Genomic DNA, 15,982 nt, shown 5'->3' with positions numbered 1-15,982 from the left:
TGCATAAACCCTCGAAAAAGCAGAAGCCTCCGCTTCGTGCCCAGCGAACCTCAGTGCAGCGTCTCCTGGTGCCTGGCTCTCTGCAACGAGCCAGGCACACCTTCACTCAGCCTGCCTCAACACTCTCTGGCCTCAGCCGGCCCAGCTCTGGCTGCATGTAGGCCATACATACCACAGTCTGCTAATATTTCAACACGGCTCAGATCAAAAATATTGCAAGGCAAAGACAGTAATCTTGTCCGCCTCATTCTGCCATACCCGAGTACGATAAAGCATCACTATGGGGAAAATCACTGCTGCCGTGTTCAGATCTCAGCAGGACTCGTTGGTTGAACAGTTCCTCGTCGCTTCAGCATTTACCGCAGCACAATCTATACTGTCTACCCGAAAGAAGGATAGAAGTTGACACTATCTGGCGCTAATCGGCGATATAAATCTGATAAACAGAAGAAACATATTCTATCAGTATCACAAAGCCTTTAGTGATATTCAATACAAGCCTGAATTGGTCTGAATTAGACACAGATTACTCCCGATAATCGCTGGAGGCTCTCAAACTGTCTTCTGTAATTCTTGAAGCAGTTCATACATCTCTGTCCCACAGTGCAGCGACAGGCTGCCAGGCATATCAATTCAACAAGTTACCAATTTTAGATGATTTTAATTTGAAAGCCTGTACATACTTAACTGCCAGTTTCTTCACATTTTCAGCATCCCTGTCTGTCCCAAGCACTCGATCCTATCCCGGATCAGTCATACTGGGGAGCAGAGAAGTGAATTTCAACCTCTCTGCTCCCTTCGCAAGCATGAATAGTCTCATTCCACCAGAGTGTCTGGTGGAATGCTTGCATGTCAAGGACCTTGGCTTCCTGAAGCAGACATAACCGACGCTTTCTTAATCACTCTCATAGATTACATACATTCGTTTTTAGTGGAATTTTCAGGATCCATCCCATCTCTATGTCTGTGGCCAGCACCAGAAACGCAAACACATCTCTGTCCTTTGTGACAACCAAGCTGTAGTCAATATCATTAATAAGGGGCGCGTGTGAGGACCTCATGCCGTTTATGAGAAGCATCACGTGGTCTGTCATCACGCACAACTGCATTATTACAGCACGTCACATGCCCGGGCATTACAATACTCTAGCTGATTCTCTTTCCTGTTTCCAATTCCCGACATTTGTACGCATCTGTACAGAAGCCTGCCACGTATCAATTTATGTTCTAGCGCTCTAATAAAACAAGACCTTCGGATTAAGGATTTGGAATCAGCTAGGGTTTTCATGATGAAAGGATTTGCAGCTTCTACTCTAAAAACCTACAATTTTGACTGTATAGTAGGAGGCGAGGCGAATAAAGGAGCCTCTGACATTTGCGTTCACACATGCTCCTCCTCTGGAGAAAATATGGAGGAACTGCAAAGCTCCTCCATATATTTTCGGCTGTGGCTGTGGCTGAGGGGTAGAGTGGTCGTCCTCCAACCTGAAGGTCGGCGGTTCGATCCCCAGTCTGACCCATCTGCATGCCGAAGTGTCCTTGGGCAAGATGCTGAACCCTGAATGGCCCCCCATAGAATAACAAAGTGCTGCGAATAGATGCACTGTATGAATGTGTGTGTGAATGGGTGAATGTAAAACTGTACTGTAAAGTGCTTTGAGTGGTCATCAAGACTAGAAAAGCGCTATATAAATACAAGGCCATTCACCATTCAGTGCATGTCTGAAAGCAGCTTCATGGGATAATACCTCACCAATCTTGTGCCAATGTCAGCCATAGTTTCACAACATTTCCTGGTATATTAGCCCTGTAGTAGAAATTTCACCCTCAAACAACCTTTCTTTTTCAGTAGTTTCAAAATACCTCTTCGGTAAATTCTTCATTCCCTCCCCTCCCTATGACCTGTAGTAAAACCACCTGCTTCATCCAAGGTCATTTCTCTCATTATATGTCGTTAATAATGACTTTGTGTCTTATCGACTCTTGACTGTGAGCTGTGCAGAGCTCTGGGTCGATCAAAGCTTCTTCTTAATGAATACACAAAGACGATGTTGTTGTTTGCGCTTTATTTTAGGATTTCAACCACGACTCTTACCATAATTGTGTGTTCACAATTTTTGCATTGTTTTACGCATGCAATTCTTGCCGGAGGATCATTTGTATTTACTGGCGCAATAATGTGAGTAAACACAAGTCGTAAATATTCACAGCTACATCAGCTGGAGTTAAAATATTTCAACTTGAGCGATAAACATGAATTTTGGCATCTTTTGATTGATCTCATCATGCGAAGAGTGTGAAGACTGTGCTTTGTGTTTCATGTGAACACAGCATAATAGTGCTAAAGTGAAGTCAGAGAACATTAGAACCACTGACATGTGAATAATATGGCCATTTATTATGGCAGTGCTTTTTTGTCAAAAAGCTACTAGTGACAAATCTAGCGACTTTTTCTGGTGATATTGGAGACTGACGTGAAAGAACTAAACCAAAACTTAAGAAGAAAAAAATAGTAACTTGCTCTGCCAGAGTATCTCTTTTGGATCATTTTGCCGGCCCCAACCCTAAAGGAGGAGGGTTGGACGTAGAGCTAGAAGTTCCACCCCACATAACAGCCTTTTGATTTAATTTGATATTCTAACATTTAACAATACAGGACAAAATCGATTTATGTATGTGGGTCTAGATACAGCATTAAAGTCATGAAGTTATTTTGAGAAGTGATGGCGTATTTCAATGGCAAGATAAAAAAAATAAAAAAGAATCAACAGAAGAATACAGAAGCGTATTGCATTCACTTTTATTTTATTTTTTTGGGGCGTTTGTCTCGGAATTTCCGAGATAATTATCTCAGAAAAACAGAGTGAATGTAATACACTTCTGTAGAAGAAAGCTTATTTTAAGTTCTAAACATATTTAGGGTGTTTTTTTCTCACTTTCATTTACATCATCTTGCAGCGCACATCATCCTGCAACACGTGCAGCGCACATCATCCTGCAGTGCGTGCGCATCACCGCACATCATCGTGCGGCGCACTTCATCGTGCGGCGCACATCATCCTGCGGCGCACATCGTCCTGCGGCGCACATCGTCCTGCAGCGCACATCGTCCTGCGGCACACTTCATCCTGCAGTGCACATCATCCTGCAGTGCGCACATCATCCTGCAGTGCGCACATCATCCTGCGGCGCACATCATCCTTCGGCGCGTGCTGCGCACATGATCCTGCTGCGCACATCATCACCGCACATCATCCTGCGGCGCATATCATCGTGCCGTGCACATCATCCTGGGGCGCACATAGAGGCACATCGTCCTGCAGCGCACATCATCCTGCAGCGCACATCATCCTGCAGCGCATATCATCATCACCCACATCATCGTGCAGCGCACATCATCCTGCGGCGCACATCATCACCGCACATCATCCTGCAGCGCACATCATCCTGCGGCGCACATCATCACCGCACTTCATCCTGCGGCGCACATCGTCCTGCGGCACACATCATCCTGCTGCGCACATCATACTGCGGCGCACATCATCACCACACATCATCCTGCGGCGCACATCATCATCCACATCATCCTGCAGCGCTAATCATCCTGCGGCGCACATCATCCTGCGGGCACATCAAAGGAGGAGGGTTGGACCTGGAGCTAGAAGTTCCACCCCACATAACAGCCTTTTGATTAAATTTTATATTCTAACATTTAGCAATACAGGACAAAATCGGTTTATGTATGTGGGTCTAGATACAGCATTAAAGTCATGAAGTTATTTTGAGAAGTTATGGCCTATTTCAATGGCAAGATAAAAAAAAAAAACAATCAACAGAAGAATACGGAAGCGTATTGCATTCACTTTTATTTTTTATTTTTTGGGGCATTTGTCTCGGAATTTCCGAGACAATTATCCCAGAAATACAGAATCATTTTTTTGTGAAGTGAATGTAATTAGCTTCTGTAGAAGAAAGCTTATTTTAAGTTCTAAACATATTGTGACGCTCAGTCATTTATGTTTATGGTTTTCTATTTCCTGTTTTATTTTGTAGCCCCGCTGTCACTGTTTCAGCTTCTCACTTCCTGTCGTTAATTGTCTTCTCAATCCTCATGTGTTTCACCTGGTGTAATTGCCCCGGCTTTCCTGCTTTGTATTTAAGCCTCTGTTTCCCTTTGTCTGGTGTCGGGTTGTACTAGTTGTTTTCTCCCCACGTCGTGAGAAATGGTTTGTTTGTTCCTGCGGTTTCGACCAGCTTCTCCTGCTTCCTCGTTCCTTGTTCTCAGTGCGCCTTGTCGCCAGTGTTACTTTTGTTAGTGTTCTTGTTTTGTTTTTGTCTTGTTAAGGACGTTTTTGTATATTAAATCCCCTTTTTGTTATAACCTCTGCATCCTGGGTCCATCTCCTCCCTCAAACCGTAACACATATTTACGTTTTTTTTTCTCACTTTCTGTACGTCCTATAGAGATCATAACATTATGCAAATTAGGCGATGACGTCATTTAGCGACATCTAGCGACCTTTAGGACATCCAATAGCTACTTTCCTTACTGAAGAGTTGGCAACACTGGAAACGACAATGGAGTGTTTCCAGAGGACAGCTAAAAGTGATGGACACTGCTGCCACAGGAGACACAAAAACGTCCAATACATCATACAAATTCAGTTCTACACAGGGGTCGGCAACCCGCGGCTATGGAGTCGAATGCGGCTCTTCAGCCCCTCTGCAGTGGCTGTGTGTGTGTGTAGCGAGCGGACCGGCCCCGGGTCCGGAGAGACCGAGAGACCCACAGTGAGATCTGAGCACGGAAGATGGTCCGATCTAGAGACATGCGGTCTTCTCCTGTTAAACTGAATAAACAGCGATAACAAGCAAGCCCCTGTTTGTTAGGCCATATATTGTCCATAGTGTGCAGGGGTAGGAAACCTTTACCATCAGAAGAGACATTTTGCCCCCTCTTTTGAGCGAATGGGCGGGGTCGGAGCCCCGCGATGCGGGGCCGTTGCGCTCGTTACACACACACACACACAAACACACAGCCGTGGGTTGCCGACCCCTGTGTAGAACTGAATTTGCATGATGTATTGGACGTTTTTGTGTCTTCTGTGACAGCAGTGTCCATCACTTTTAGCTGTCCTCTGGAAACACTCCATTGTCGTTTCGCCTCTATTTGCAGCGCGTTTCTATATTTGCTGCGCGTTTCTGTAATGTGTTGTGTTGTGTTGTGTTTTCCTACTTTGCTTGTGTTTTGTCAACTTGCATGTGTTTCCTTAAGTTGCTGTTCGTTGAGCTTTCAGGGCCACCGTACATGTACCTACAAAACCAAAGTTAACTCTGAGACAATGATCTTGATCCTCAGCTCTCTGCTCATTGACCTTTGTTTCAAGATTAATTTCACCTGCTAACTTCCACATAGCGTATGTTGCGACAAAGAGTGGGGATCGTATTCATTTCACCTCTTATTAACTAAGCCCCATATAAATCTCCTCCAGCACTGTCGCCAGCACGCCTGGTTAAGCAATTCAGGCATTGTGTAATTGGTTGATGACATTTGGATATGCAGGCTTCGTTCATCATCTGATCTAATTCATATTTATATTTATTCAGGATCCTGAGCGGGGCAACCAAATTGCGGTGTGCCTGTTTTGCTCATGTGACCACTTGTAAAGGCCAACTAGGCCGTGCATCAAAGAAAGTTTACCAGGCTGCACACAGGCCTCTTTATCTCTACTGCACGTCAGCAAGCATTGGACTCTCATTTACTGACGGAACTTTGTTGTGATGAACAGCTGTATGGATGTCTTCAACACACCTGGACGTGTGACTTGACTTTTTTTTTTGTGCCAAGGGGAGGTCCCAAGAAAAGAATAACAACACTGGATTAGGAAGTTATTACTTCTTATAATATGACATATTCAATTTTAGCTCTCTTCTGCAGCTCAATATTTTTCATTCCGTATCTTCTATGTCGTTGGGGGCATATAGTATTTTAATGTGGATGACTTTTGCAGGTTTGATGTACAAAGACCTTTAACAACAACACACTCGTATTTCTGTAAATCCCCAGTTTGCTTCTCCTTTCCTTATCTCTGTTTCTCTAATTTGATTCTAAAACTTAATCGGTTTTAACCAACTGTGAAACACATATACAACTCTCCAGAAATACATGAAAAAACAAGGGGATCTTTTGCCTCAGCAAGCATTAGAGGGGGACGAAGAGAAGGCAGGAAAAGAAAGACAAATGAGGGAGGTGAGTTTACCCTTTGCCCCTACGTTCCATTCCATACCAGAACACTTTGGGGCCCCCTGACAGACGTTTTAATGCCCCACATGGATGCACATGAACGTATATTAGCTTCACACGCACACATGCGCATGCAGCTAATCGCTGATGTGCTTATGGGGGTGGCTGGTTTCATTAGCAGGGCACTAAACCATAGCTCTCCACTCTGCCTCTGTACTTTTTCTCTCATTCATTCTGAGCTCGTGAGCATGTTGACTCAAAGAGATTCAATGGCATGCATGCACGTCCCCCCCCCCCCCCCCACACACACACACAAACACACACACACACACACACACACACACACACACACACACACACACACACACACACACAGATACAGATAGATAGATAGCAGCCTTGATGTCAATAAGGTTGCTTTGGAGCCCGGATCAGGTGGTTCACTATGTAGGTCAGAGAGGGAGAATAAAAGAACAGAGAATACATGTGTCGGTATCATCAATAATTAATCAACCTTCTTCTTTTCTTTTACGGCTTCCATCTCTCACATACTGATACAAGACGTGTGGATAAATGGAGAAGCTCGGAGGTAGTCAGGCAGACAAACACTGGCAGGAGAAAAGACTGACAGTCAACCACCTATCAACCTCAGGAATTAATTTTCCTTCAGGGAGCCTTCAGCTCAGATAATCAAAATTCAGATGACTTGTTCATACGTTTTATTGTATGGGGTTATTTCACATTCTCACATCCACACAGATGCTATTGAGGAATGACGCTATGTCCCGGTATTATGATGTGCAGTACATCTGTCTGATGTCAGAGAGACAAGCAAGGAGCTGCAAGGTTGGTGGTGTTTTAGAAAGGGCGGTACTGGTGAATGATTGACGTCTGCACCCATAGCACATGCTGAGATGACCTCACACATACTGTACATGCACACACAGGCTGGTGACACAGGATATCCTGCTGTGGGCGTCAGCCTAGGGAAGAAGAGGAAGTGCAATCTGCAGAGGCTCAATGGAGAGCGGTTTCACTCTTTATTTCCTCATGTCAAGACAAAAAGATGAATAGATAAACACCAAAAATACATTAATTAGAATGATGCTGACTCAATCTGAAAATACAAAAGCAAAATTTTCCTGTAAAATATAATTGAACTGTTGCTATAGAAGTGTATGGTAAAGCTGCACCTGTGGGTATCAGCATGCTGAAGCACATTAAATCAATAAAGTCAACCTCAGTCGACTGTTTTGCTCCACTTAACGTGTTATGTGGAAAACAAATAGAAAAAAACAAGTCAACAAACCAAAGCAAGTAATTTGTCATTGCCTTCTGAAACAGTTTTCAAATCTGCCACTACTATGGTCAAGGCTAGGTAAGGTTTAGATTGAGATTAGGAAAAGATTTTTGTTGGTTTTATAATCTGTGTAATCTGTCACAGAAATAGATGTTGACTGCTCGTAGGAAATGGGATGCAAACAGTGATCTCCCTCAAAGTCACACACCTTGTTGACTCTTCCTTCCCCCATCAAACCTTTCACAGTGGATTAGCAGCAACACAAAAATGTCACAACACTTCTGCCTTTCCTTCTGATAAAAAGATCATAATTAACATTGGCACAGAAAATCAAATACTTTTTTGTAGGCCTTTGATAATGTAATTTTTGGATGGAATGTGAATGTCCTTGATTGACTTTCCCCATTGGCCTTAGCTCTTTCTCAATAAACTGGTGCAAACAGTTTCTATTACATCATCGGAGGGTTGTGTAGAGGAAGTGTTGCCAACTTAGCAATGTTTCAGACCCCTTTACAACTTGTATTCAAAAAAGCGGCCAAGCTGAACATTTCGTAAGTTTTTGTACAAACCTTGGACCTTATTTAGAAGATATTCGCCAGATGGCAGCTGACGTTCTCACTGTTGCTAGAAAGTCAAAGTGCACGTCAAAAAGTTTTTTCCAAGGATGATTACTGTCATTCTAGGTAGTTGCTATCACACTGATGTCTTTTGGACCTAATTCTGATAAATTTGTTTTAATTTGTGATATAATGCTATAGAAGTATCATGTTGACATATGATGGTTGAGCATGTGTATTGGCAGGACCTCTATCGTGCAGCTCCACACCCTGATCACTACTGTGCAGACTTTGGCTCCAAATGAAATACCAGTCCAAAATGGCACATGTATCCACGATATTTGGTTTATTTTTCGTTTTGCTATCATCTTTATTTACAGTTTATTCACGAGGTTTTCACATAGTGTCGTTCTTGTTAGCTCATTCTGGAAAGAAACAGGTGGGAAGTAAGGGAGGAGTCACAGGAAGTAAAGAGATGAAAGGGAAGCTCAATGCCTGAAGCAGATGGGGAATAAAACAATGGGAGAGCTGTGAGATGATGGGATTCCCCTACATTCCCCCGTTGGGATGAGGCCAGCAATGACAACAGCCTGTTTGTCATGTGCAAGAATGAGAACCAAGAGGCACCAATGCAAGGTACATTGTACTGTCCATGAAAAGAGAGGTAAAATAAAATATCTTGCATAAAGAAGATTAACAGTGCAGCTTTTTCTCTGGATTAAAGAAACAGAAGTTTGTGGTTCTGAATGGATTGGGAACACACAACTGCTGATGCTGCGCAGTGCAGGGACCCAGTGCAGTCAGACATTACACAACAGACCCAAATATTTCTACTCACACATACTCACACACACACACGCACGTACAAACACACATGCAGGCATGTTTTTACCCACATTACTCCCACTGCAGTAATGGGGTCAGAGAAAGTTAGCCGAGAGCTTTGTCACTCTGCTTTGTCTGTTTGCTTTCAGGCCTGTTGGTCTCTCTTCCTTTAAATGTGGCCTTAGGAGTCTTTGTCTGCCTGTGCATCTGAATATGGTTCATGCTCCCCCATCCCTTCAATTGAATATGGTTTATCCAGCTGTTTGTCTTTTGTAATTATCTCACTGGTCAGCTTTATGTTTGTACTCTCCATCTGAATTTAATGCAGTTCTCCACACACAGACAGCTTTGATGTTTTCATCTGCATTTTAATTTTGTCTCTAGAATGGAGTCACATGCTCAAATTCTGTTTCCATGACATTTTGTCATAGTAAGCCAAGTGTCAAGTGGCAACGTTTTTCAAATTGCCATAATTTCCAGAACGAACTCAAATTCATAAGCACTTGTGAATTTGCACAGAAACACGGAAACGCAGTAAGATGAAACCATAACTGTCTTGGGTTGTGTTCCTTGTGTTTTCTGCTATAGCTCTGTGCTGCCGGTGGAGCTATAGCATGGTTTTATGGTTACGGCAAAGCATTTGGTTATAAGGTTAGGGATAGATCTTGGTCTTGGTTCAATGCTTGTTTTTTTCATTTATCTAACTTCAGTAGCAATTATCTGACTTAAGTCCCTTTCACTAGCTTTAAAATAAACCAAGCAGGACTCTGGGTTGACTCTGGATGCAGACTCATGTCTCTGTTGTCCCACCTGTGGCCAACTACCACAACCAGCTCCCCTGTGACTTCTGTACAACAACAACATTTTAACACTTCATTGGCTGGATGAATGGTTGCCAACAGGATCCAGGGGGAAAAGAACATTGCCTAGATGGCACTTGGCTCAGCCTGTAAATGTAATATCGAAGTAAAAGTGTGAACTGTACTGTGATATTTTCTAAGTGACATTGGTCACTGTTCTTATTAAAATACATCTGTATTCAAGTCATGGCTTTGACTGAATCCAAAAGCCTTATTGTTAAGAATAGCTATTGAATATATTACACCTATAAGTATGACCTTTATTACTGTCATTGTAACAACCAGTCTTACAAAGCTTGAATACAAAAGTATCATACAGCTGCTCCTAGTTCCTCTCCCTTCTTCCCTCTTTCTCTCCTCTCAACCCAGCTAGTTGAAGCAGATGCCCTTAGTGTAGTTACTGTTGGTTCGGTACAACCAATAACCAGTCAACTCCAACAGTTAATCTGGTGATACACTCTCAAGTTTGGTGAAAATGGGTCAATGTATTGTTGAGTTATTTAGCACTCACGGTAGCTCCCAAAAACCTCCCTACACTCTGTCACCAAACACTAACCTTCATCTGTCTATTCAAGTTAATTAACTTTAAAGCTCACACCAGGGGAGCATCATCATGTGCACATAAATGAAAATATATAATCCCCATGTCATGGCCAACGGGGTTGTAAGTGTTGTATATGTACTAACACACACAAGCACACACAGCACTGTGCCCTCCTCCGACATGTTCCCTCCTGTCGTTTGCAGCAACACAGTAACAGAAAAGTCCTCCCTTCAGAAGTAAAGAATCTAATGCACCAAAGAATAGAGCTCTGAAGGGACACATCCAATGTGGAGGCTACAAAAGATGACATCATAACAGCAAGTGAACTGTTTTATGGTTTTCTGTGGACTTCACACAGTCCACATATCAGGGTTGGTTTCATTTTGTTGTAATGTAAAAAAAATGTTGACCCTGGTGTAGTGAGATATCTTATAAGTGTCTTGTGCATTTAAGATGAAAGCTGCTTTCAGATATGCACTGAATTCCAGGCATCCTCCGGACTTTTTGCACTTTCTCTGTCTGGCCCCCTGGAATAAAGTCAGCAGAAAGACGGGAAGGAGCCGATGTGAGAACAGAGCAGGAGAAGGAGTGGAGGGTTGCTGCCATTTCTAACACAAAACAGAAGCTAAAGTAAAGTAAAATATTAATACAAATATCTCTGTACGAAAAAGTGGTGCCAGACAAAGATATCTAGAGAGCTTTAGGTGATAAGTGCTGAGGCCGGTTCCCATGTGCTGTAAACAAAAACGCAAACTCCGCGGCAGAATGAATACGTTATGCGTCTGAGCAGAGATAGTGTAGACCCAATTCTCTGGAGTTCCTATGGAGGTCATGTCTGAAAAGGATACAAAGATTTCAGATGGCCTTTGGTGAAGGTGTTTAAAATGTTCTGTATCTCCTCTGGAATGCTGGAAAATGTTTGGTGTTGTGGTAGTTTCTTGGTGGTGCTGTGCAGTTGTGTGATGCATTTCTGGGAATATGTTTCATAATTCATGGGTCACATCAGGGGCAGCTGTCACTTGGTGGCTGCCAAATGGTCATGTAAACAAGGTCGAAATTTTAAAATCACTGAGGCACCCCAAACAGTGGCTTCTATGGCTTGGGTCCCTGTGTTGTCTTTAAACAGTGGGTTATGAATGTGCCGAGTAAGTCAGCCACTCACTGTGCCCGTGTCCATCTTTCGGTTTGGAAAGGTGACCCAGCAATCTAAATTCAATGTCTCACTGGCTTTTCATCAGCCAAGTTGGAAGAACCACAACTGGGAATTTCCCGTTTTAAACTCGCATATAGCTTGTGTTCCGCTGCAGCAGCCGTACGGAAATGGTCTGTGTTTATATAGTGCTTTCTAGCCCTGACGACCACTCAAAGCGCTTTACAGCACAATTTTACATTCACCCATTCCTACAGTGCATTTATGTGCAGCACTTTCTCTAGAAGAGGAAATTTGGGGTTCGGTATCTCTCCAAAGAACATTTCGGCAGGCGGTGTAGGGAAGCCCGGAATCGAACTGCCGACCTTCTAAACCCTGAGCCACAGCCGCCCCCATTAGGTTATTACCAAGCCCTTTGCTCCATGTCTTCCCTGCTCTTTCTCCCCATTGCACTGTAATATCAATAAAGGGTTAGAAATATCTTGAAATATAAATTGTATTGAAATAAAGCAGCAAATATGTATTTTGAATACGTTGAATAATATTGCAAAATAATGGCATCCTAAGTAGTTCAGTATAAAGTTTTCAGGTGAAGGTAAACCCCTTGTACCTCACTGAAGAAACTGTGTTCTTCTTAATGCCAGGATGTATATATCACAGATTCATGTACTGATGTACAAATTTTTCCAGTGTTTAGTGTTTTGTACCTTTCAGCTCTACAAGAGTACAGAGCAACCAATGCGAGTAAATGGATTCATTGGAGCAGCTTATTGTGTTGATTGGTGTATTTTTTGCAGTAAAAGCAACTCATATGTTGTATCATGAGAGTATTGGGAAGAAAAGTTGCCTGAAGACAATTGATGTTTTAGTTAAATAGAAACACAAACTAATTAGCAATAAAATCAACCATGTTAAAGTTGTGTAAGTTCACCAAACTGTAGTCTCAGCAAAGTTTGCAGGCAGCAAGAATCAGGAATAATAACCAGAGGCAGAGTCTGTTTTCTGTTTTTGGTACAAAAACTAATCTGACAAGCCCCTAAGCTCTCAAGCAGCTCTCTCTTCTTTATTCTCCGGTGTACGAGCTGCTGCTTTGTACGCACAGGAAGCGTTAAGGCCAGCCAAATAGGTACAGGAGCTGGTATCAGCAGCTGAATTGAGTTGGGTATTTGGGTTTGTGGTCTCAGCAGTGAGCGCACGCACAACTATGGTGAGCCCCAGATGGAAAGCGTGATTCATTCAGTCAGCCCCTGCACTGCGTAAAGCCATCTTAACTTTGACACACAGCACTCAAGTGACTTTATGACACTATTTTTGGACGTGATGCTCATGGATGAGGATATGGTTATTTCCAGGAGGCAAGAAAAACCCAGTGCTTCTGAATGAGTATGCTAATTACGTGTAAACACGACTCATTTGTATTTTAAGAGAGAAGAGGAGAGACTTATTGATGGTCATATTGTGCCCCTTGATGCTGCTAAACACGCAGTGACGGCTCTCGGGACTTCCTGCTGCATGCGAAAGGAGCGTGCCTGTTCACTGTTCAGGCACTTGGCCAGATCCTCATGACTGGTTCTCCCCAGCACTGACTGGACAATAACGCTGTAGGCAGGATTACCAACAATTTCTTGAATTCCATTTCCAGGGAACCATGAGGACTGACGCAACACATTTCATGTGACATGGTGCAAACCCCTTTAAAAGTTAATTTTATTTGCAGCTTCAGGATTGGAAGGTTTGATCCACTTGTTCTATGATTCAAATAAATTGTGTTAACATCTTCATCTCTTTGCAGTTATCTCATAATATTTATATCATGTGCGGTACTGGACTAGTTGTTGCCGAAGGTGATACATTGAAGTCTTAAACTCACATTAACCCGTTTAATATATAATCTGACCAGGCCTTTCTGTACCCAAAGTCTGATGCTGATGATCTGTCGTGATTTAATATTACAGCAGACCAATGCAAAGGTTTTCCACCCCATCCTTTAGGATGATAATTGATTCAATTGGCAACATGTGGTGAAGTTATTAAAGTGTTACCCGGAAAACATCACAGATTGAAATCGGAAATTGGGGATTACGTTGTAGCATTAATACCGTGAACATGACCTCACAGTCACACTATGTCGGGTGGCATCTATTATACAGTATCTCTCCGACCTTTCAGCTGAACCCTCTTCTGGTACATCAGGACTCAGCTAACACAACGACCCAGGAGACCTTGAACACGAATGGAACAAAACACTGTAAATGCACAAGCTTTGCATGTGCTTTGCGTGTATATGTGGGCTGTGAATACCTCCCCCCTTCCAACGTTGCGTGATCATGCCTGTGCTGTGAATTGTGTGTGATGTCAACCATAAAAGCCTCTTTACGTGTGTACGTGTGTGCATACATTATCTTTTTTCTTTTTTACCCTCGAGCTCACAGATTCACAGAGTTGTGTAATCGTGTTTGTTTACCTTTCCCCTCTGTCGTCCTCTTTTCCTCTGCCTCTCTCTTCGTCCCTTCATTCCTGTCTCTCAGTGCCCCCTCACCTCACTGTCCTGTTTTCGTCCCAGTTTTCTTCGCTGTCAATCCTCGCTGCATGGCTTCCTCTTTGTTTCTTTCATTAATCCTCTATTCCAGCCTGTCTATATCCCTGTCTCCTTTTACCGCATCCCTCTCGCTCTCTGCCTCTGTGAGAAGTTTAACCTACTTACATCACAGCTGTGTGATGAATAATGGAGGAGAGACGGTTACTATCAGTGTCTCCATCAGCAGGATCCTGCCTTTTGATCTCCGCTCCTCTTCCCTTCCCTCCTGACTCTCCTTGCCAACTTTTTCTCTTCTTCTGAGTGTTGCTTCTCCTCCTTTCTTGTTCTCGCTCCTCTCATCTGTTTCAGTGTCCCCTTAACAGTTTGTAACAAAAGAATAAGGCTACATTTACCAATAAAACCTCATGTATCCTAATATTTAAGTATACGAGCCATTTGAAAAGAAAAAAAATGTGACTTTTGGTGAATAAAGTCATGATATTAAAAGTATAAAGACATAATTTTAGGCCATGTGTCATTTTAGAGGGGTTATATCAGAAGCTTTATTTGCCGCCTGTGTCAAAATGAGGAATGTGGAGCAATTTGTTACGTTATACTTTAGTATACAGTGTGTTTGACAGTTAACGAAATATTAAATCTCTTGACACATCAGGTCCATATTATCAGTCTCAGTACTTTGAAAAGGTTATGAAAGAAACTGAGGCCACTCTGTGAAAGCGCCACACAGATTTGTTTGGTAGTGATCAATTGTGAGGCTAGCATTGGTTATATCTGCGTGACGTTCAAAGTAGTTTTGTCATTTCTCATGACAAAAGGAGATTGGTTCAAAAATGTTTGATCCAGGAGGAGTACAGCTCCAGAAAACTGGCTCTCCTTGCTGCCTTTTCTCTGATTCTGTTTTTCAAAATATTTGTTCTCATTAAATAACAACTTTATTCTTGAAATATTACAAATTGATAAACTCAGATTTTGTTCCTCCAATATGGCTCTAATACTCCATTATACATTGCATGCACATACAGTGTCTCTGTTCTGAAAAGGAGCCATTGTGGCATGTATATGGGAAAAAAGGTATTTCGTTATTCTAACTGCCAATTTCATACTGTTTTGTTTAACTCAGACAATCTGAATTCTTTTATTGGCCAAGTATATTTTCACATACAGGAAACTGACTTGGTGTGGTTGGTGCATAGAACATAAAACAACAATATATACAAGTAGACAAAGCATTAACTGAAAATTGGCAAAAGAGCAACTCTTAACAAATAGCCAAAAAAAAAATAGGAGACCAATTTTTTATGAAATAGAACAATAAGTTATTTGGGCATGTGCAGTACAAAGGCGCAGTGAACTGGAGTCTTTGGTCCTGGAATAACAGAAAACTGTCTTTGTTTGCTCTGTTTGAGTCCATTTGCAAATGCTTTGGAATAAAACTTAAAAAAACAAGATTTTTGTATGTTGCCAGACTGATTCAGATTTAAACATAGTCTAACCAGAACAAACTGAGTTTGTCAAATTGACCATTTTATTGCTCACTCCACCACTCCCCCTCTGTCTCCTCCTTCTCATTCTGTTTTGTGTTTTGCTATTTTTTGCATTTTCACATTGGGGAAGCTGTGGCTGGCGGGATCGTCCTCTAACCTGTAGATTGATGGTTCGATCCCAGTCTTCCCCATTCCACATGCCAAAGGGTTGAGACAGTGCTTCATAAAGTTGCACTGTCATGTATGTGTGATGTGGGAAATGGCAAAAGCTGCACTGTAAAATGCTTAGAGATGTAAATACAGACCATTTACATCTTCAAAAATGTGAGGTTTCTCTATAATAATGTAAGGTTCTATACAATACAAATTGAATAAATTCAACTTTTCATTGGCAAGGGGAAAATGTGTAATCGATCACTTCATAAATAAATAACTAATAAAGAAATTAAACTAACATGATTACAGCATAATGTAAGTTA

Source organism: Pleuronectes platessa, chromosome 16, assembly GCF_947347685.1.
Source record: "Pleuronectes platessa chromosome 16, fPlePla1.1, whole genome shotgun sequence".
In the NCBI taxonomy this organism is placed as follows: domain Eukaryota; kingdom Metazoa; phylum Chordata; class Actinopteri; order Pleuronectiformes; family Pleuronectidae; genus Pleuronectes; species Pleuronectes platessa.
This window is presented reverse-complemented; position numbering follows the sequence as displayed.